The sequence below is a fragment of the Aquarana catesbeiana genome, linkage group LG13 (genome assembly GCF_042186555.1).
Source record: "Aquarana catesbeiana isolate 2022-GZ linkage group LG13, ASM4218655v1, whole genome shotgun sequence".
NCBI lineage: Eukaryota > Metazoa > Chordata > Amphibia > Anura > Ranidae > Aquarana > Aquarana catesbeiana.
The window spans coordinates 199566829-199590385 of NC_133336.1; the positions used below are offsets into that span (position 1 = coordinate 199566829).

At 46.0% G+C, this 23557-nt stretch overlaps 1 long non-coding RNA gene across 1 annotated transcript in view; it reads left to right on the top strand.

Annotated features, from left to right (window-relative positions):
- The first annotated feature begins 17194 nt into the window (after positions 1-17194).
- The window catches only part of LOC141117059 (uncharacterized), a 48933-nt gene continuing 42570 nt past the window's right edge, over positions 17195-23557 (top strand). The window contains exon 1 of the long non-coding RNA XR_012237084.1: positions 17195-17303. This is a non-coding gene — a long non-coding RNA (uncharacterized lncRNA). The remainder of the gene's footprint in view (positions 17304-23557) is intronic.

The following is a 23557-nucleotide window of genomic DNA, read 5'->3' on the forward strand; positions in this document are numbered from 1 at the left end:
ACGGCACCCCCCGCACCCCCCACGCTACGCCACTGGTTTCGGGTCATTGTCCTGCTGGAAGGTGAACCTCCGCCCCTGTCTCAAGTCTTTTACACACATTCGGATTTTCCGTCGACAAAGCCTTGGACTTTTGTCTGAAGGGCATTGGCCCAAAACTTGTCTTGCATACAAACGGCACACAATTGTCGGCCAACAAACACAAACGTAGTGACGTACTAGACGTACTACGAGCCCAAAAAGAGGAAGTTCAATTGTCAAGCGCCACCCTTTGAGCTCCTTCTGCTAAGTTTGTGTTAGTAGAAGTTTGGTGAGTGTTGATTTGCGCTTTTCATTTCGCACTTTTGAGTTTGCACTTCAGTTCGTTTCAGAACAGCCGTTCGTCAACCAGACATGTTGCGGAATCGGAGGAGATAACGTGTTATTTATTATTTGCCTTCGAGTTATTGCTTTGACCCAAGTCCAGTCCAGGAACAGGAGAAGGAGGAATTCTTGGACCAAAAATTGGTTGCTTTATTAATCGTGACCAATTATGTCATATGCCTTTGCTGCGGGAGCTCCAGGAGAATAATCCGGATGATTTTCAGAATTATCTCCGGATGACGGACCCCTGCTTTCACCAACTCTTGGCATTGTTGACCCCCTATATTAAGAAGCAGGATACATGCATGAGGCTTTTATTTTATTTTTCGGTTGAATAATAATGATTTGATTTGTTATATTTTCTATATTTTTGGATGCATAGAATGCACTTTTTGGTTAAGCTCTATTGGCAGATAGCATGTCTATTTTTATTTGTTTTCTTCTTTTAATGCACAATAAAAAAAATTGTGTAGAATAATACTTGGCTATATGTTTTACTTCAAATGACAGTTTGGCAGTTACTTTAAAAAAAATACAATGTAAAATTAACAAGGGACACCAACATAGTTGTATCTTTGACCTTAAAAACTACCGAGTAATGGTGTTGTGGTAACTTGCACCAAAAAAAAAAAAAACAAGCATAATATTATTCTTGATATCACTAGAAAAAATTAGTTTGCAATAACTCCATCAGTATCACCAGCAAAGCAGCTTCATTATTATCCCATTAAAGAAGAAGAGAATTGTGCGCTGCATTTCAAGATTTCATAATTTGCCGTATTAATTCTCCATTACGAACGCTAGTTTACAAGACCAACCGCTTCTGGCTCGTCTTTGTTTCTGAGCATGCGTGTTTGTACTTTCTGTCTGACAGACTTGTGTACACACGATCGGAAAATCCGACAACAGACATTTGTCCGTGGAAAATTTTAAAGCCTGCCTTCCAACATTTGTCCAAAGAAAATCCGACAACAATTGTCCGATGGAGCGTAAAAACGGTCGGATTTTCCGCCAACAGCCTCTCATCACACAATTCCCGTTGGAAAATCCGATCGTGAGGCTTATCAAGTTTTCTTCTAAGATTGCCCTGTGTTTGGCTCCATTCATCTTCGCATCAACTCTGACCAGCTTCCCTGTCTCTGCTGAAGAAAAGCATCCCCACAACACGATGCTGCCACCACCATGTTTCACGGTGGGGATGGTGTGTTCAGGGTGATGTGCAGTGTTAGTTTTCCGCCACACATAGCGTTTTGCTTTTAGGCCTGAAAGTTCAATTTTGGTCTCATCTGACCAGAGCCTCTTCTTCCACATGTTTGCTGTGTCCTCCACATGGCTTCTCGCAAACTGAAAACGGGACTTCTTATGATTTTCTTTCAACAATCGCTTTCTTCTTGTCACTCTTCCATAAAGGGCAGATTTGTGGAGTGCACGACTAATAGTTGTCCTGTGGACAGAGTCTTCCACCTGAGCTGTGGATCTCTGCAGATCCTCCAGAGTTACCATGGGCCTCTTGACTGATTCTCTGAATAATGTTCTTCTTGCCCGGCCTGTCAGTTCAGGTAGACAGCCATGTCTTGGTAGGTTTGCAGTTGTACCATACTCTTCCCATTTTTAGATGATGGATTGAACAGTGCTCCGTGAGATGTTCAAAGCTTGGGATATTTTTTTATAACCTAACCCTGCTTTATACTTCTCCACAACTTTATCCCTGACAGTCTGGTGTGTTCCTTGGCCTTCATGATGCTGTTTGTTCACTAAGGTTCTCTAACAAACCTCTGAGGGCTTCACAGAACAGCTGTATTTATATTAAGATTAAATTACACACAGATGAACTCTATTTACTAATTAACTGACTTCTGAAGGAAATTTGTTACACTAGATTATAGTTAAGGGTATCAGAGTAAAGGGGACTGAATACAAATGCACTCCACACTTTTCAGATATTTATTTGTAAAACATTTTGAAAACCATCTGATGGAGCTTGAGCTATTTTGCAAAGAAGAATGGGCAAAAAAATGTCCCTCTCTAGATGGGCAAAGCTGGTAGAGACATCCCCAAAAAGGCTTAGTAGCTGTAATTGCAGTGAAAGGTGGTTCTACAAAGTATTGACTCAGGGGGGCGCCATACAAATGCCCCCCACACTTTTCACATATTTATATGTAAAAAATTATGAAAACCATTTATCATTTTCCTTCAGCTTCACAATTATGTGCCACTTTGTGTTGGTCTATCACATAAAATACATTTACATTTTTGGTTGTAACATGACAAAATGTGGAAAATTTCAATGGGGTATGAATACTTTTTCAAGGCACTGTAAGTTCAGCCTTTCACAACATTCCAAGTTTTCCTGGGAAAATTAATTGCCCACCCCTGAACTACATGCAAGGCATATTAGCTGCTCCAAATGACTCAATTTACCTGGTTTAGATCTATTTTTTTTTTCAATATTACTTTATTGAGGAAAGAAATAGAGTGATGTACAATAACTCAGAGAACAATGATAATTGACATTAACATTGAAGGAAGGGAAAGTTCGAGACCGAAAAACGAACCCCATTAAAGTCTATGGGACACGGATGTGTAAAATCAACGTGCCCATTTTGAAGGGTTATATGCAAGTAATTGGGCATACAATGGTTATGGGGGACTGGGTACTGCCCTGCGGGACATGTATCAATGAAAAAAAAGTTTGTAAAAAATGTCATTTTTAAATAGGCAGTAATTTATTGATGCTTAACCACTTCAGCCCCGGACCATTTGGCTGCCCAAAGACCAGAGCACTTTTTGCGATTCGGCACTGCGTCGGTTTAACTGACAATTGCGCGGTCGTGCGACGTGGCTCCCAAACAAAATTGAAGTCCTTTATTCCCCACAAATAGAGCTTTCTTTTGCTGGTATTTTATGACCTCTGAAGTTTTTATTTTTTGCGCTATAAACAAAAAAATAGCGACAATTTTGAAAAAGACGCATTATTTTTTGCTATAATAAATATCCCCAAAAAATATAAAACTTTTTTTTCCTCAGTTTAGGCTGATACGTATTCTTCTACATATTTTTGGTAAAAAAAAAAAAATCGCAATAAGCGTTTATTGATTGGTGTGCGCAATAGTTATAGCGTCTACAAAATAGGGGCTAGTTTTATGGCATTTTTATTAATAAATTTTTTTTTACTAGTAATGGCGGCGATCAGCGATTTTTATCGTGACTGCGACATTATGGCGGACACATCGGACACTTTTGGCGTGATTTTGGGACCATTCACATTTATACAACGATCAGTGCAATTAAAAATGCATTGATTACTGTGTAAATGTGACTGGAAGTGAATGGGTTAACCAATAGGTGGCACTGTAGGGGTTAAGTGTGTCCCAGGGAGTGATTCTAACTGTGGGGGGAGGGACTATGTGTGACACGACACTGATCACTGCTCCTGATTCCAGGGAGCGGTGATCAGTGTCAGTGTCACTAGGCAGAATGGGGAAATGCTTGCATACATAAGCATTTCCCCATTCTTCCTCTCCGTGAGACGATCGCAGGTATCTCTGCGGACATCGAGTTTGCGGGACCCCACTCACGGAGGTCGCGGCGGGCGTGCGCGTCCGCAAACCGTTTCTTAAAGGGCAACGTACAGGTACGTTAATCTGCCTGTACGTGCCCTTCTGCCGACGTATATCGGCGTGAGCCGGTCGCAAGCGGTTAAAGTGAAAGTATAAAAATGAAAAATTACTTTTAATATAGTGCCTGAGGGGTCCCCTTAGTCTGCCTGTAAAGTGCACATTTGTACTGTGTATAGAAGCTGCTGCAGCAATAATTGCATTTATAAAGCCCAAAAAATGACATTTTCCCTCCAAGCTTTCTTTATGTTGTAAGCAACGGCTTGCGGAGCCAGTCTGTATGATGAGGCCACAATGTAGTGCACAGAGAACAAGATTAGAGATTTTTTGGATAAATTCTGGTGTCTCTACCACAGACTTTGGACTTCTACTTCTGTAACGGGTGCGGAAAAATCATTTTTGGGGTGTCATTGGCGCCTTCACACCGTAACCCTATAGAAGTACTCTTGATGAAAGCAAGAATTGCCCTTGCTGTCAAAAATTGCAATTATATGCACCTGTCAAACAGGTGCGGAAAGATTGTTTGACAGTACATGCCCAGCGTCTAAATGCAAGCTTGTCAAAACTGCTGGCTCTACAACTTCTGCCGTTCCGCCTGGTGGATTCTACCCCATTCTGTGAAATTGCAGAATGTGCTCTACCACAAGGGCAGGTTCCCAGTCGCTTTTTCTTTTCACGTAAGGCCATTCCAGCTCTCTACCATCACATGGAAGGCAATGTTGTGGCATCGTTGGGCAAGGCAAACAGCCACAAAGTCCACATTACTGCTGACACCTGGTTCAGCAAGCATGGGCAGGGAAGATATATTTCATTCATAGCACACTGTAAATATAAGGAATAATTCAGAAGGATGCAGGACAAGGCTCAGTGCTTCAGCTTGTTGTGCCCTCACGTCTCCATACAGCTGGTGATGATGCGAGATTTGTCATCCCTACCCCCTCTTCCTCCTCCTCCTCCTCCATTCCCTCCTCTGCTGAATTGTCCTATGAACCTCAAGTACCCCCTAAGCCAGTGATGGCGAACCTTTTTGAGCCCGAGTGCCCAAACAGCGACACAAAACCAACTTATTTATTTCAAAGTGCCAACATGGAATTAAACCTACCAGCGGCTCTGTACTGAGGATGGGACTCATCATCCCTCTGAATGTGCCCTAAGGGACCAAAAACTTACGATACTGCCCAGAAAAACCTTTTGTGCTTTTTCAAAGGAGTTTGTTACACTCAGAATACAGGGATGAGGGATGCGTTACACTCAGAATACTGGAATCAGAGATGGATGCATGTGCTCAGAATACAGGGATCAGAGATTGATGGATGTGTTTAGAAAACAGGGATCAGAGATGGATGCATGTGCTCAGAAAACAGGGATCAGAGATGGATGCATGTGCTCAGAATACAGGGATCAGAGATGGATGTGTTCAGAATACAGGGATCAGAGATGGATGTGTTCAGAATACAGGGATCAGAGATGGATGCATGTGCTCAGAATACAGGGATCAGAGATGGATGTGCTCAGAATACAGGGATCAGAGATGGATGCATGTGCTCAGAATACAGGGATCAGAGATGCATGTGCTCAGAATACAGGGATCAGAGATGGATGTGCTCAGAATACAGGGATCAGAGATGGATGTGCTCAGAATACAGGGATCAGAGATGGATGTGCTCAGAATACAGGGATCAGAGATGGATGTGTTCAGAATACAGGGATCAGAGATGGATGTGCTCAGAATACAGGGATCAGAGATGGATGTGTTCAGAATACAGGGATCAGAGATGGATGTGTTCAGAATACAGGGATCAGAGATGGATGTGTTCAGAATACAGGCATCAGAGATGGATGTGTTCAGAATACAGGGATCAGAGATGGATGTGTTCAGAACACAGGGATCAGAGATGGATGTGTTCAGAATACAGGGATCAGAGATGGATGTGTTCAGAATACAGGGATCAGAGATGGATGTGTTCAGAATACAGGGATCAGAGATGGATGCATGTGCTAAGAAAACAGGGATCAGAGATGGATGCATGTGCTCAGAATACAGGGATCAGAGATGGATGCATGTGCTCAGAATACAGGGATCAGGGGGGTGAAGTGAAGGCCCCTTCACATCCCCCCCACATACATAGCAGTGTCCTCTGCACCCCCCTTCCCTCATAGCACTGTCCTACCTGTGTATGTACCAAAGAGGAAGATGTGCCCCAAAGGGGATAATACGGGCAGTGTATCACCGGGAAATGAATGAATGGTGCAAGCGTCAAGTACACAAATGTTATTAAAAAATTATTAGCAAAAGTTTATTGAGTACAAAATATACATAAACATATATGATATAAAATCACGTAAGTGGAAGAGACAGTAGATAAATAGTAATCAAACTGCTGAGGTGCATTGGTATGTCTTCCCAGCAAGTTCAAGAATGACCCGCTGGAATGAGAATACCGCAGCACAGAATACTCTACATGTTTCGGAATATAGAGGAATTATGTTCCCTCTATACAGTGTATTTCCTTCTTCAGGAGTTTCTGGGGAGCAGTTTTTGCTGTTTTTAAAGCATGTGACTCTTCGTCATATATACTGTATACAAATGAGCCAGGAGAAGGACTCCCACTTCCTAGAGTCCAGAGGATTGCATCAATTTGTTAGAAATCCAAGTATTGGATGCATTTAGATGGATAAGAACCCAGAAAGGAGGGTGTAAGGTGATTTGCAGATTCTGGCCTTGATGATGAACCCCACAGGGACGGCAAGCCAGGGCACACAAGAGCCACCACTGCTGGGCGGACTGCACATACATCTGATGCCTTTCAGTGTGGACCTGTCCTGCAGGGGAAACTCACTCCTCTTGGCTTGTATAGCTATACAAGCCAAGAGGAGTGAGTTTCCCCTGCAGGACAGGTCCACACTGAAAAGCATCAGAGACCAGATGTATGTGCAGTCCGCCCAGCAGTGGTGGCTCTTGTGAGCCCTGGCTTTCCGTCCCTGTGGGGTTCATCATCAAGGCCAGAATCTGCAAATCACCTTACACCCTCCTTTCTGGGTTCTTATCCATCTAAATGCATCCAATACTTGGATTTCTAACAAATTGATGCAATCCTCTGGACTCTAGGAAGTGGGAGTCCTTCTCCTGGCTCATTTGTATACAGTATATATGACGAAGAGTCACATGCTTTAAAAACAGCAAAAACTGCTCCCCAGAAACTCCTGAAGAAGGAAATACACTGTATAGAGGGAACATAATTCCTCTATATTCCGAAACATGTAGAGTATTCTGTGCTGCGGTATTCTCATTCCAGCGGGTCATTCTTGAACTTGCTGGGAAGACATACCAATGCACCTCAGCAGTTTGATTACTATTTATCTACTGTCTCTTCCACTTACGTGATTTTATATCATATATGTTTATGTATATTTTGTACTCAATAAACTTTTGCTAATAATTTTTTAATAACATTTGTGTACTTGACGCTTGCACCATTCATTCATTTCCCGGTGATACACTGCCCGTATTATCCCCTTTGGGGCACATCTTCCTCTTTGGTCTCTCTCCTTTTCTGGGATGTGGCAGTGATCCCCGGGTAGGCTCCAACATTGGTTCCTTTCCAAATTCCTGTTTTCATACCTGTGTATGTACAGCCAAAGTCCTCCAAATTGCCATGCTTCAGCGCCCGAGCCCCTGCACAGGAAGCCGCTCTCCAAGACCAGGAAGGGAGGAGTCATTCTTCTCTTCCTCGGTATCCAGAGGCATTGCGCTGCTTACAGCAGACACTCCGTGTCCATTCCACTGGGCTGCCCTCAGTGCATGCAGGGAGGGCTGTATTCACATCTGCCGCCCCACTGCACGATCGCACTCATGATAGGAAGGGAGCCGGCTCCTCCGTGCCTGCACCGCCAGTGCAAGTGACTGCCTTGCTGGGGGATTCCCTCCCCTATCCTGGCTGCGTGCTGCCTGCCCACAGAGAGGGCTCGACGTGCCAGCTTTGGCACGCATGCCATATGTTCGCCATCACTGCCCTAAGCATTCAAAGGGCTATTCAATGAGTCAGGCTAAAAGGTGCCATGCAGTGCTTCAGCTGGCGTGTCTAGGGGACAGGAATCACACCGGAGCAGAGTATCTTGCAGCTCTGCAGGGACAGGCCCAGAGGTAGTTCACACCATGCCAGCTGGAGCCAGGAATGGTGGTGTGTGATAATGGCACAAACCTCCTGTCCGCCCTTAGACAGGGGAAAGTTGACACATGTGGACACTTACCTGTCCAGGGTGCCCGCGATGTCGGCACCTGAAGCCGATCTGTCCCTCGGCTCCCGCCGCCGCCATCTTCGGTAAGGGAATCAGGAAGTGAAGCCTTGTGGCTTCACTTCCTGGTTCCTTACTGTGCTGTGCGTTCCCACTGGTCCCTGCTGTCTCCTGGGACCTGTGTGTCTCCCAGAAGACAACGGGGGGGGGGGGGCGGGAAGTGGGGTAGATATCCGTGGGTGGGAGCAAAGTACCTGTATTAGACAGGTATCTGCTCCCCCCTGAAAGGTGCCAAATGTGACACCGGAGGGGGGGAGGATTCCGAAAAGCAGAAGTTCCATTTTTGTGTCCACTTTAAACCGCCTGATTTGTGACATGCCCACCAGGTGGAACTCGACTTTGGCAATACTGCAGCGGCTGCACATGCAGCACAGGGTCGTCAACGAGTACCTGTGTGAGTATGGCACAACAACAGGCTTAGGCCAGCTCGGCTTTTTTCCACCACGCCAATAGATGCTCTTAACCACTTCAATGCTGGGCATTTTCACCCCCTTCCTGCCCAGGCCAATTTTCAGTTTTCAGGGCAGTAACACTTTGCATGACAATTGCGCGGTCATGCAACACTGTACCCAAATGAGATTTTTATAATTTTTTTCCCCCACAAATAGAGCTTTCTTTCGGTGGTATTTGATCACCTCTGCGTATAAGCGGGTGTAGGGAGTAGCGGCTTACAGAGGGAATCACACATACTGACTTTATAAACCAGGCAACGTTTATTACCAGAGAGACGGTAGTAGGAAGAGTATTTACAGCAGTAATGCAAGTTGTTTCACTCCAAGCATGGAGGCACAGATAGACAGCACAGTCACTTCTGATGTAAGCAGTAGTTGTATTCGTCAGCACTATAGGCACTTTCCACTGACTGACACAGTATAAACCCAAGCACACGATGCGTATCTGTAGAGGCTGATATTCACACATGTTACCCAGTAAAAGCGGTATTCCTTCAGCAGATGGATATAGGCATCTGATCTGCTTGTCCCTCCCTCACAGCGAGGTCACCGGATTTATTATCCGCAATGAGGAGTCTTTCATCCGACCAGGATTGCTGATACAGGACTCCGTAGGAACCCTGAGCTATCCCTCACAGGCTGGAACACTCTCCCTATCTTCTCCTAACTCTCCCTCACAAGCAGGGGTCTCTGTCCCTGTCTATACATACACACATGCTCTGAACTAAAACGTGGCTGGGCTTTCTTATATAAAGTGTAGCGCTGGTAGATTTTTATTTACCGCTGATAGGTAAATTTAGTGGGTCGCTTATTATAGGAAGTTAGATTTGCCTCTTTTCCAGCTTGGCTGACGTTGCATGCAGTTCCACATTGTGCCAGTGGGTGTCGTTGTCACCATTGGCAGGTGTTGGAAAGCAACGTGTTGAAGTGAATGAGTGCTCCTCTGTCCCGGGGATAACTGGAGGTGGTCCTCCGAGTTGCATTCTGGGAGAGGGTATTTATGGGACAGACGCCATGTAGAAGGGTTTCTTTTCAGCCACCTGCTGGCCCTCCTGGCCGACAGGTATGCACTAGGAATACCACCTCGTGGTCCTCCGTTCCGGAGGCCCGCGTCGCTGCGGCGTGTGGGTGGGCCCAGAAGCCTGTCTGGGGCCTACCACAGCAGCGGAGGAACGGTCCTGAGCTGTCTATCCTGAGTGAAGAAGCTGGACAACCGAGAACATCCCAGGGGAGGACCCGTCATGGAAAGATCATGCAGAGTGCTGGTCTGGAGAGGGGCCTGGTGACTCGGTTGGAGGACGCATTCCGAAGTAATCTTACAGTATAGTACTGCCGGGTTGGCTTAAAGGTTCAAGTACTGTATCTGACATTCATCACAAACCAATACATCCTATGGCAGAGGATCGTACGGGTTTTATTCCAGATAAGTCTGTGGCAGAGACTTTTGTTCGTGCTACGTGCTGGCTGCTAGGCAACTGAAAGATGTCTATCCAGGCGGGCAAAAATTGAATCCTATGAAAGGGGGACTATTCAATTACAAGTGTTCAATTATAAGGAATGTTCTGAAGAAATACAACAGAAAGGTATTTGAGCTTCCCTGCAGCTTTCCTACTACCTCTTTCCTGCTACTTCCCTTGCTCGTTTTATTAAAGCATTGGAAAACCTACTCAAGTGTTTGGTGCTTACATCGTCCAGAGGTAAACTCAACGGAACCCTAGACCCGGTGCCGGTGACACAGAGGTGTCGAGAGTGAAGGTAACAAGCCCGCTTAAACCAGAAGCTCCACCGAGAGTTATTGCTACATGTGGGGGCTCATCCGGGATTTGTTAGCCGTCAAATTCTCACAACCTGGAGAGGTGTTTCACCAGGAGTTTACAGTGAGAGCTGGACTTTGTCATTTTCTCAGGAGAAGAAGAAAAAAGTTGCAGGACTTTATTTCTGAGTGTGTAGGCGGCGAGCGCCAGTAAATGCCCGGGAGCTACGTGATCAGAACAAGTGGGAGGAGTCTACCCTACTTGATACCGCGTGGGACGCGTGTATGTGTTTGGCGCCAGAGAAGAAGAGAGGCCTCGTGATCGTGCTGAGAAGATCAGAGTGTGGCCATTTCTTTTTCGGCCATGCAGTCAATTATGGGACCAAGAATGTTCCCAGCGAGCACCGTGTCGAGTGCTATGTTGACCGGAACCCTGCTTACAGATACCGGTATTCATCTGAAGCCGCAGGGGAGGTTTGTTCTCTACACCGTTGGAGATATCGAAGGGCTGGGCGTGATTTGCCACAAATGTGAGGGACTGGCCGTACATCTCTGTCCATTTGGTCGCTGCCCGCAATGTGGAGAATATTTGTTTGTGGTGGAGCAACCTACCATGTCGCCCCGTGCTTATCGTATGGACTGGGCTACAGGTGTCGCCACAGTAGAAGCTGCTATTTCTGCTGAAAGAGAACGGCGGGCCGTGACTTTGCCTGTTGCTACCGAGAGTGTTCCGGAGAGAGACACTGCTGTTACCGATTTATCAGCGGATATTACTTTGATTTCCGCGTCCACTACACCTATCCCTGTTGTACCTGTCCAGAAGAAGGTGGGATATGTGAAGGCTTCCCGCGGCTGTGGTCGAGGCCTACCCCAGAGACTACCCGAACCGGACCCAACAAAGTCCACATCAGGAACGGCTGAGCAATTGTTGGGGAATGTATCTGGGACTGTAAATAGATATCTTTCAGCAGAAGAACTGGGAGATTCGGAGATAGAATCCATGCCGGATCTTTCCAGTGATGACGACCTATTTGAGACTATGTCACAAGAGTTGTTATGGGCCCAAGGCGAGGATGTTGCCTCTGCGATGACTTTCCCTGAATGGACAGCCCTGAGTTCTGGGAAGACGTCACCCTGTGTGGAGCCACACAGCACTGTAAATGAGACGTTGTCAAAAGTTACTAGTTCACTTCAGACACCGGCTGGGTCTATGGTGCACCGGCTGGGTCTATGGTGAGCAAGTCATTGGATTTGTGTGTGCCTCCTGGTATGGGGAAAAATAGATCCTTACCGAAACTTGCACGTTTGCAGAGAATGTTGAACAAGCGTGTCGCTATGGAGTATGGTTTGGAGTTCCCATATGTCCCTCAGGACATAATGCAAGTGATTGAAGCTAACCGGGAGCTTTGGTACAGTGAAGCTGTTTGGGACTATTTGTCTGTGCCTAAGCCTTTCCGGAAAACTGGTTGTTCTGTTGCTATGGATGAACGTTACAGTGAATTGTTTTATGCACTGGAATTATGGTCAGCACATTTATGCTGACAAAGTGGTCATTTGCAGACCCGGAAGAGATGACGTTGTGTATTTCATCACTACAGTGGATAAACTGGGAAAGACACTGACATTGCCAGATCCCCGGTTTTATTGGTAATTATGGACAAAAGAACTTTGAGTTAGTTAGTTAGTGTCAGTGCATAGAGATCTTCTTGGTCAAGATCTGAATACTCATCTCAGTGTTTTAAATCCAAGGACTTCTTTTTGCTAGCCGGATTTTCTTCATTTAAGAAAAAATTGTGTATATATAGGGATGGACTGCTAAAGATTAATCTGATATAGATAATGGGAAGAGAGTTTCATTTTTTTCAAATGAGACTTTGCTCCTGAAACAGTATAGGTTGCATGTATGTTTAATATGTTTTCCTTTTCAGGAACTATCTGATCCCCTATCAAGCTGTTAGGCTTTTCAGCTAAAATAGATAGTGAGGTTGTGTACAGTCATAGGATGGTTTTGTTTGCGGATGTGAACATAATGTTTTACAAATGTTGATCTTAAAATGTCTTTCTACTGTCTTTCTTTCTTCTTTAGCTAAATCCAAGTTTTAAGCTCAAATACCTACTCTCAGGCTTGGGAGTTATTGTTTTGTGACAGACGTTGAGGACAACGTCTATTGTACTGGGGGGAGTATGTAGCGCTGGTAGATTTTTATCTACCGCTGATAGGTAAATTTAGTGGGTCGCTTATTATAGGAAATTAGATTTGCCTCTGTTCCAGCTTGGCTGAAGTTGCATGCAGTTCCACATTGTGCCGGTGGGTGTCGTTGTCACCATTGGTAGGTGTTGGAAAAGCAACGTGTTGAAGCGAATGAGTGCTCCTCTGTCCCGGGGATAACTCGGTGGAGGTGGTCCTCCGAGTTGCATTCTGGGAGAGGGTATTTATGGGACAGACGCCATGTAGAAGGGTTTCTTTTCAGCCACCTACTGGCCCTCCTGGCCGACAGGTATGCACTAGGAATACCACCTCGTGGTCCTCCGTTCCGGAGGCCCGCGTCGCTGCGGCGTGTGGGTGGGCCCAGAAGCCTGTCTGGGGCCTACCACAGCAGCGGAGGAACGGTCCTGAGCTGTCTATCCTGACTGAAGAAGCTGGACAACCGAGAAGATCCCAGGGGAGGACCCGTCATGGAAAGATCATGCAGAGTGCTGGTCTGGAGAGGGGCCTGGTGACTCGGTTGGAGGACGCATTCCGAAGTAATCTTACAGTATAGTACTGCCGGGTTGGCTTAAAGGTTCAAGTACTGTATCTGACATTCATCACAAACCAATACATCCTATGGCAGAGGATCGTACGGGTTTTATTTCAGATAAGTCTGTGGCAGAGACTTTGTTCGTGCTACGTGCTGGCTGCTAGGCAAGTGAGAGATGTCTATCCAGGCGGGCAAAGATTGAATCCTACGAAAGGGGGACTATTCAATTACAAGTGTTCAATTATAAAGAATGTTCTGAAAAAATACAACAGAAAGGTATTTGAGCGTCCCTGCAGCTTTTCTACTACCTCTTTCCGGCTACTTCCCTTGTTCATTTTATTAAAGCATTAGAAAACCTACTCAAGTGTTTGGTGCTTATATCGTCCAGAGGTAAACTCAACGGAACCCTAGACCCAGTGAAAATAGGTGTCGAGAGTGAAGGTAACAAGCCCGCTTAAACCAGCAGCTCCACCGAGAGTTATTGCTACAAAAGTATCCACCCAAAAATGGCCGACCAAATCTCCCGAGATTTGCTTGTCCTATCAGGACACCAGGCTTCTCCAAAATGGTGCTGGAGACAATATAGATACCAAACAGCTCTGAGCATATGTACGCATAAACATATCAAATAGGCATTGAAAATGAGAATATACACTTGCTAACCCATTACCTCTTGCAGCCAACTAGGCTGCCCTGCACCACAGCTGCCTACATCCTCCCCCTTAAGAATTGTAATCCCTTGCATACACCTAGGGAGAGGTAATTAAAACAGTGCAATAATATAGCAAGCAAGAAAACAAGCAATACATAACAGTTCATGTCACATAGTCAGAATACTTGACAGGTTTCAGTCCCCTGGTAATACGCTTGGCAAGCGAGGCTCTGGGTCTTCCAAATGTCTATCTCCCTCTGAGGCAACAGGATCGGTAGGTGCTATGTCTCCCACAAGAGGCTCATCCTCCTCCAAAGTGGCTCCTTCACAGATAAGTCCCATTCAGTAGCAGCAGCCTGGTTCTCTGTATCTCCCCCAGCTAGGGATAAGGTCTCTACCGCCGGCAGAGGGGGCAGGTACCAGGTTGCACAGTCACTGTTGAGGACATCCTGGCTGTTGTCCCATCTAGCAGATGGGGGTAAGACAGGAATAGGATTATCCGTTCGTGAATCATCACTGAACACACATGGACGAAGGAGATTACGATGCAGTCTCTTGTGAGGTCCATCCAGCTTCTTTGAAACCAGATCATACACAGGCCGCCCAGGGAAAGGTTGTTGCTTGACTCGATATGGACAGGGCTCCTACTTGGGCTCCAGCTTGCTGCCCCTCAGGTGTTTAGGATTCATCACCAAGACTCTGTCTCCCGGTGTAAGTGGCAACAATTGAACAGTACTTTCCTCAGCTAAATCCTGGTGCTTTCCCAGTACTATCTGTTTGGCTTGATCCAGGTGGTGTCAGTGATCTTGGACCCATTCCTCTGGGGTCCTTGACGTAATAGGCTCTGAAGTTTCCAAGAGTAAATCCACCGGTAAATGGCCACAACGCCCAAACATCAGAAAATGGGGAGTATAACCAATGGCTCGATGCACAGTCTGATTGTAAGCCCAAACAACATTTCCAACATACTGTGGCCAACGTTCTCAATGCTCTTGCTTAAATGTGCGAATCAATCCCAACAATGTGCGATTAAAGCGTTCACAGGCTCCATTTCCCTGGGGGTGGTAAGGAGTAGTGTGAGACTTCTGAATACCACTAAGACGGCACAGTTCAGAAAACACCCTAGACTCAAAGTTCGCCCCTTGGTCGGACAGACTCCGTTTGGGGCACCCGTAGAGCTGGACTACATGGGTCCAGAACAGTTTAGCCATGGTGGCGGCAGTCTGATCTTTAGTTGGCACCACGATGGCGAACTTAGAGAAATGGTACACAAACACCAAAGCGTAGTGATACCCTGAAGAGGTGCCAGCCACTGTCAGAAAGTCCATGGTCAATAATACAAAGGGTTCTCCTGTGCTCACCACCAAAGGGGTAGTTTTCTCTGTTCTCTCTTTGCAAGCATGATAGTTGAAATAGGATTCTTTGGCTTTAGATTGCTTGAATCATGCTGCACACTGTGTGGTTTGCAAGGGCTGAAGGTGCTGCACACTGTGTGCTCTGCAAATGATCATAGCTTCCAACTGTCCCTGATTTTTTGGGACTGTCCCTGATTTGGAGCAATGTCCCTCTTTCCTCCTCATTTGTCCCTCATTTTGGTCTGATATATATAGATGTTTTTAAAATGCACTTTTTATCTATCGAAAAGTGTTTTCCAGCACTAAACCTTTCATCTGATTTCTAAATTGCTGCATTTGTAAATTCCAAAAGCCAATATAAAGGAATAGTAGTGGTAAAAAAGCACTTTGGGTTTAACCAATCTTGTTTTTTGTACAATTCTCCTTTAAGGGGCGTGGCAGGGGGTGTGTGTCCTATGCCTGCATACTTTTGCTGATAGGTGTCCCTCATTCCCATCTCAAAAAGTTGTGAGGTATGCCTGTCACACTGCCCCCCACCAGTCACGCTGTCCCCCACCCGTCACACTGCCCCCCTCTCGTCACACTGCCCCCCCTCCTGTTACACCTCCCCCCTCTCGTCACACTGTCCCCCACCTGCCACACTGTCTCCCTCCTGTTACACTGCTCCGTATACTGCCCACCACTACCCCCCTCCTGTCACACTGCCCTCCCTGCTGCCCTCCACTACCCCCCTCCCCATCACACTGCCTCCCTCCTGTCACACTGCCCCCTACACTGACCTCCATCTGTCACACTTACCCCCTCGTGCTGCCTTCCACTTCTCCCATCCTGTCATACTGCCCCCTCCCATTACAATGCCATCCTGTCACACTTCCTCTCTCCCATCACACTGCCCCCCCCGTCACACTGCCCCCCTCCTGTCACACTGACCCACTACCCTCCTCCTTTCACACTACCCTCCACCTGTCACACTACCCCCTCCCATCACACTGCCCTCCCTCCTGTCACAATGCCCCCTTCCTGTCACACTGCGCCCCCTCCTGTCACACTGCCCCCTTCCCATCACACTGTCCCCCTCCCATTACACTGCCCCTTCTGTAACACTGGCCCCCCTCCTGTCACGCTACCCCTCCTGTCACATTGCCCCCAAGCTGTCACACTATTCCCCCTCCTGTCACGCTGCCCCTCTTCTGTCACACTGCCCCTCCTCCTGTCACACTGCCCCCTCCCCTCATACTGCCCCCCTCCCGTCACACTTCCTCCCACCTGTCACACTGCTCCCCCTCCCGTCACATTGCCCTCCCTCCTGTCACAATGCTCCCCTCCTGTCACACTGCCTCCCTCCTGTCACACTCCCCCCATGACACTGTCCCCCTCCCATTACACTGCCCTCTCCTGTCACACTGCCCCTCACGTCACATTGCCCCCAACCTGTCACACTGTTCCCCCTCCTGTCACACTGCCCCTCTTCCTGTCACACTGCCCCCTCCCATCACACTTCCCCCCACCTGTCACACTGCCCCCCTCCCTTCACACTGCCCTCCCTCCTGTCACACTGCCCCCCTCCTGTATGCAATTCGGACGCGCAAAAAATCACGCATGATTGGAAACAATTCGTCTCATGCTCGGAAGCATTGAATTTCATTTACTCGGCTCGTCGTAGTGTTATATGTCACCGCGTTCTTGATGGTCGAAAGTTCAGAGAACTTTTGTGTGTCCGTGTGTATGCAAGGCAAGCTTGAGCAGAATTCTGTCAGAAAAACCATCCAAGATTTTTCTGACGGAAATTCTGCTCGTGTGTATGGGGCATTAGACATAAAAAAAAAATCTAAGTATTATCACTAATGCCACATGACAAGTTACTTGGGCATGGCAAATCTCCCAAGGTTCCGTGGCATACCATGGCTCCATCAACTAGTTAATTTCCTTCTGGGTAAGGGTCTTCTCCGAGGGGCGTTTAGTCTCAAAATGAAAAGCAGGAAACATAATCTGTTACACTATCTGGGAAGAGACTGAATGCACAGCCAGAGCGAAAGGGACAGAAGTTTACCGTAAGGAGAAGAAAGTTTCTAAAATGGTGAGTAGACAGATTGGTGACCACCTCGAGAGGTCAGGTATGTTCTGTAAAGATATGAAATGCTAAAGTTTCTGCTGGAAAATCAAACAGAAAAATGTGTTAATGCAGGAGTAGGAAATCTCAAGGCTCCAGCTGTGGTCAATCAATTCCCATCGTGCTGTATCCTCTGGGAGTCACATATGTGGTTGTCAGAGTCTTGCAATGCCTCAGGAGACTTGTAGTTCCACAAGCCAAGTATTTCCTAACCCCTAAATTATCAACTATGAATGCTCGTCCTTTTTTATTGCACGCCTAAGAAGAGAAATTCCCCTAACAAAGATGGGAGGAATCTGCATGCTGCAACGGTATCATTTACAAAGTTAGCTATGTCATGCTTATTGTAAACTTGTCAGCATTGGACACTGGATGTCATGCCCCCCCACCTTTATGGGTGGCTGAGGGGTACACTTTGCAGTGGGGGGTTCGGGGGGGGGCTGTGGAAAGCCATGATTGCGGATGAGCGCTTCATAAAGTGGAGTTCAGATCAATGGAGGTTCAGGCAGGATCCCTGCACTGTCAACAAATATACAAAGACAACCTCAGCCTAACTGCTTTGGTATACTGATAACTTTACTTTAACTCCTTAACCACCTCAATACCGGGCACTTACACCCCCTTCCTGCCCAGGCCATTTTTCAGCTTTCAGCGCTGTCGCACTTTGAATGACAATTGCGCGGTCATGCTACACTGTAACCATGTCAAATTGTTATCATTTTATTCACACAAATAGAGATTTCTTTTGGTGGTATTTTTATTTATTCCTAAACTAAAAAAAATTTGGAAAAAAAAACTTTTTTCTTAGTTTCTGTCAGTAAATTTTGTAAAGAAGTAATTTTTCTCTTTCACTGATGGGCGCTGATGAGGCGGCATTTATGGGCACTGATTAGGTGGCACTGTTGAGGAGGCAGAAATATGCCACACTTATGGGCACTGATAGGCGGCACTGATGGGTGGCACTGGGCACAGATAGGCGGCACTGGCGGGCACAAATAGGTGGCATTGGTGGGCACAGATAGGCGGCACGGATAGGTGGCACTGATGGGCATTGATGGGTGGCATTGATGGGCAGCAGTGATGAGCATTGATGGGCAGCACTGACTGGCATCACTGATGGCCACTGATTGCTGGCACTTGTGAGCACAGATTGGTGCCAATTGTGGGCACTGGTTGGCACTGTTTGCTGGCAGTGGCATTGCTGGCCCTGGGGGCACTTAATTGTAATCAGGGCACTGATGATCAGTGCCCTGATTACATCCCTAGATGTCCTCTGTGAAGAGATGCCGCTGATCGGCTCTCCTCTACTCACACTCTATCAGTGTGAGGTGAGTAGTGCCGATTACCGGCATCTCCGTGTTTACATGTGACCGGCTGTGACTGGGCACAGCCTATCACATGGTTAAAGAGCCGTGGCTGCGGCTCTTTACACAGATCGGGGTCGCGCTGTGTCCTAGCAACACAGCGCAGCCACGCTGCCCAGGGGGCGCGCGAGTGCGATCGTTCTGGGAGTCCGTCATATGACCTCTACCAAGAACGAGAGCCGCACTGCCCAGCCTTTATCGTCTTATCATCTGTAACCAGTTTTACAATATTCTAGTAATACTGAACATATCATTAACTCTGAAGGTGAACTATACCTTTTTTCAGGACAATTTGGGGTTGATTTACTAAAACTGGAAAGTCCAAAATCTGGTGCAGCTCTATATGGTAGCCAATCGGCTTCTAACTTCAGCTTGTTCATTTCAGCTCTGATAACAAAAAAAAAAGAAGAAAAAAACATGAAAGCTGATAGGTTTCTATACAGAGCTGCACCAGATTTTGCACTCTCCAACTTTAGTAAACCAACCCCCTTGGGTCTTCAGTTACTAAAAGTATTGGGACGCCTGCCTTTACACGCACATGAAATTTAATGGCATCCTAGTCTAAAGCCTTGTACACACGATCAGATCATTGAACGAATTTTCGTCAGTTTTTTGTTGCATGTCTCATATCGATAGTGAAGAGGTTACTCACCATAAGGAAATTTTCGTACGACAGAATTCAACATCAGAAGTGGCGTAATGTGTTGACTTGTTTTGTACATGTTTTTTAATTTCTGAGCATGCGTAGTCTTGCTCTTCAGATTTTTTTTTTGGGCCGAAAACCATACTAATGAAACGAAAATCGTAAAATCGGACGTTGTATACGGACAGACATTTGATTATTTTAATTACAATAGTTTTTATCGATTTTTGAAATTTACACAAAAGGAAAACACCTTGTCATGGATTCTATGTGACCGCAAAGTATGTTATACTGTGTTTTCCTTTTGTGTAAATTTCAAAAATCGATAAAAACTATTGTAATTAAAATAATCAAATGTCTGTAGTTATTAGAATATGAGAATTTGGTGACTGTTTTATGTCTTCACGAGACCTCCACTCTACAAACTAAAGTTGTAATTTCTGATTATTAAATAATGAATGTCACTCTGTAATGTAAGGTGCCAATATTCTGTGTTTAAATTAATAAAGCCGACCTAAACGATTAAAAAAATAAAAAAAATAAATATAGGATGTGGTGTCCCTGATGCGGTATTCCGCCTAAGATCCTATGTGCTGTGACACGGCCGTAGATACTGACTAGGGATGAGCCGAACACCCCCCTGTTCGGTTCGCACCAGAACATGCGAACAGGAAAAAAGTTCGTTCGAACACGCGAACACCGTTAAAGTCTATGGGACACGAACATGAATAATCAAAAGTGCTAATTTTAAAGGCTAATATGCAAGTTATTGTCATAAAAAGTGTTTGGGGACCCAGGTCCTGCCCCAGGGGACATGGATCAATGCAAAAAAAAGTTTTAAAAACGGCCGTTTTTTCAGGAGCAGTGATTTTAATAATGCTTAAAGTCAAACAATAAAAGTGTAATATCCCTTTAAATTTCGTACCTGGGGGGTGTCTATAGTATGCCTGTAAAGGGGCGCATGTTTCCTGTGTTTAGAACAGTCTGACAGCAAAATGACATTTTGAAGGAAAAAACTCATTTAAAACTACCCGCGGCTATTGCATTGCCGACAATACACATAGAAGTTCATTGATAAAAACGGCATGGGAATTCCCCAAAGGGGAACCCCGAACCAAAATTTAAAAAAAAATGACGTGGGAGTCCCCCTAAATTCCATACCAGGCCCTTCAGGTCTGGTATGGATATTAAGGGGAACCCCGGCCAAAATTTAAAAAAAAAAATGACGTGGGGTTCCCCCTAAATTCCATACCAGACCCTTCAGGTCTGGTATGGATTTTAAGGGGAACCCCGCGACAAAAAAAAAAAAAAAAAACGGCGTGGGGTCCCCCCAAAAATCAATACCAGACCCTTATCCGAGCACGCAACCTGGCAGGCCGCAGGAAAAGAGGGGAGGACGAGAGTGCGGCCCCCCCCCTCCTGAACCGTACCAAGCCACATGCCCTCAACATTGGGAGGGTGCTTTGGGGTAGCCCCCCAAAACACCTTGTCCCCATGTTGATGAGGACAAGGGCCTCATCCCCACAACCCTGGCCGGTGGTTGTGGGGGTCTGCGGGCGGGGGGCTTATCGGAATCTGGAAGCCCCCTTTAACAAGGGGACCCCCAGATCCTGGCCCCCCCCTGTGTGAAATGGTAAGGGGGTACAAAAGTACCCCTACCATTTCACTAAAAAACTGTCAAAAATGTTAAAAATGACAAGAGACAGTTTTTGACAATTCCTTTATTTAAATACTTCTTCTTTCTTCTATCTTCCTTCATCTTCTGGTTCTTCTGGTTCTTCTGGCTCTTCTGGTTCTTCCTCCGGCGTTCTCGTCCAGCATCTCCTCCACGGCGTCTTCTATCTTCTTCTCCTCGGCCGCTCCGCACCCATGGCATGGGGGGAGGCTCCCGCTCTTCTCTTCTTCTTCATCTTCTTCTCTTCTTCTCTTCTTCATTTTCTTCTCCGGGCCGCTCCTCACATTTGTGAGGCCTTAGGCAAAACTTAGACATGAGGCCCCACTGTATTATGAACTGCATTAGGAGGGTACAGTATAGGAGAGTGGACAGTACAGGGGGTAGGTAAGTGGGCATAATAAAGATATATTTTCCTCAAGCAGAGCTGCACAGGGAAGCTGCTCTCACAGATCCTACCTATAGGTAGGCTGTCACAAAGAGAGAAAGAAAGAAAGAAAGAAAGAAAGAAAGAAAGAAAGAAAGAAAGAAAGAAAGAAAGAAAGAAAGAAAGAAAGAAAGAAAGAAAGAAAGAAAGAAAGAAAGAAAGAAAGAAAGAAAGAAAGAAAGAAAAAAAAAAAGAAAGAGAGAAAGAGAGAAAGAGAGAAAGAAAGAAAGAAAGAAAGAAAGAAAGAAAGAAAGAAAGAAAGAAAGAAAGAAAGAAAGAAAGAAAGAAAGAAAGAAAGAAAGAAAGAAAGAAAAGAAAGATGTAAAGGAAAGAAAGAGAAAGAAAGATGGAAAGAAAGATGGAAGGAAAGAAAGAAAGAAAGATGTAAAGGAAAGAAAGAGAAAGAAAGAAAGATGTAAAGGAAAGAAAGAGAAAGAAAGAAAGATGTTAAGGAAAGAAAGAGAAAGAAAGAAAGAAAGAAAGAAAGAAAGAAAGAAAGAAAGAAAGAAAGAAAGAAAGAAAGAAAGAAAAGAAAGATGTAAAGGAAAGAAAGAGAAAGAAAGAAAGAGAAAGAAAGAAAGAAAGAAAGAAAGAAAGAAAGAAAGAAAGAAAGAAAGAAAGAAAGAAAGAAAGAAAGAAAGAAAGAAAGAAAGAAAGAAAGAAAAGAAAGATGTAAAGGAAAGAAAGAGAAAGAAAGAAAGAAAGAAAGAAAGAAAGAAAGAAAGAAAGAAAGAAAGAAAGAAAGAAAGAAAGAAAGAAAAAGAAAGTTGGAAGGAAAGAAAGATGGAAAGAAAGACAGATGGAAGGAAAGAAAGAAAGAAAGAAAGAAAGAAAGAAAGAAAGAAAGAAAGAAAGAAAGATGGAAAAGAAAGAAAGATGGAAGGAAAGAAAGAGAAAGAAAGAAAGATGGAAGGAGAGAAAGAAAGAGACAAAAAGAATGGAAAGAAAGGAAGAAAGAAGGAAAGAAAAAGAAAAGAAAGAGAGGGGGATGGAGAAAGAAGGAAGGAAGGAAGGAAAGAAAGAAAGAAAGAAAGAAAGAGAGACAGAAAGAAGAGATGGAAGGAAAGAAAGAAAGGAGAAAGAAAGAGAGGGGGATGGAGGAAGAAGGGAAGGAAGAGCATCCCCTACATCAGTGTACTCACTGGGAGGCAGGATGGATGGATGGATGGATCAGACACCCCTTGTCCTTTTCCTTTTCCTGGGCTCCAGCTTGAATCTTCCCGCCCACACATCCCCTTCTCTGAGGCAGAACAGAGAACACTGCCGAGGAGAGTGGGCGGGGCAGACACAGGAGGAGAGGGCGGGAGGAGGAGGAGCAGAAGCTCTCTCTCCTCTTCTGTCTGGCTGTGCGGGCAGCAGGGGGAGGGGGGAGATCTGTCAGAGCAGGCTGTACACTGAGCGGCTCTCCCTCCCTCCCTGTGATCCGGAGATGTACGTGAGCTCCGATCACACATCTCACTCGCAGCCTGTTATCTCTCCCTGTAGCAGGGCGAGGGGACTCAGGACGGAGATCTCTGCTGCTGAATGAGGCGGCTCTCTAATTAGGTAAACGAGCCAGCTGTGCGAGGCCCCTATGACTGCGAGGCCTGAGGCCACCGCCTATTTCGCCTAATTAGAGAGCCGCCTCTGCATGCTAGCATGGCGGGAGGCTCCCGCTGTGTGACGGCGCTCCTCGTCTGACAGTTCTTAAATAATGGGGGGCGGGGCCACCCGGTGACCCCGCCCCCCTCTGACGCACTGGACATGACGGGACTTCCCTGTGGCATTCCCCGTGACGTCACAGGGAAGTCCCGTCAAGTCACCGTGCGTCAGAGGGGGGCGGGGTCACCGGGTGGCCCCGCCCCCCGTTATTTAAGAACTGTCAGACGAGGAGCGCCGTCACACAGCGGGAGCCTCCCGCCATGCTAGCATGTGTGAGGAGCGGCCCGGAGAAGAAAGTGAAGAAGAGAAGAAAAGAAGAAGAGAAGAAGATGAAGAAGAAGAGAAGAGCGGGAGCCTCCCCCCATGCCATGGGTGCGGAGCGGCCCGAGGAGAAGAAGATAGAAGACGCCGTGGAGGAGATGCTGGACGAGAACGCCGGAGGAAGAACCAGAAGAGCCAGAAGAACCAGAAGAA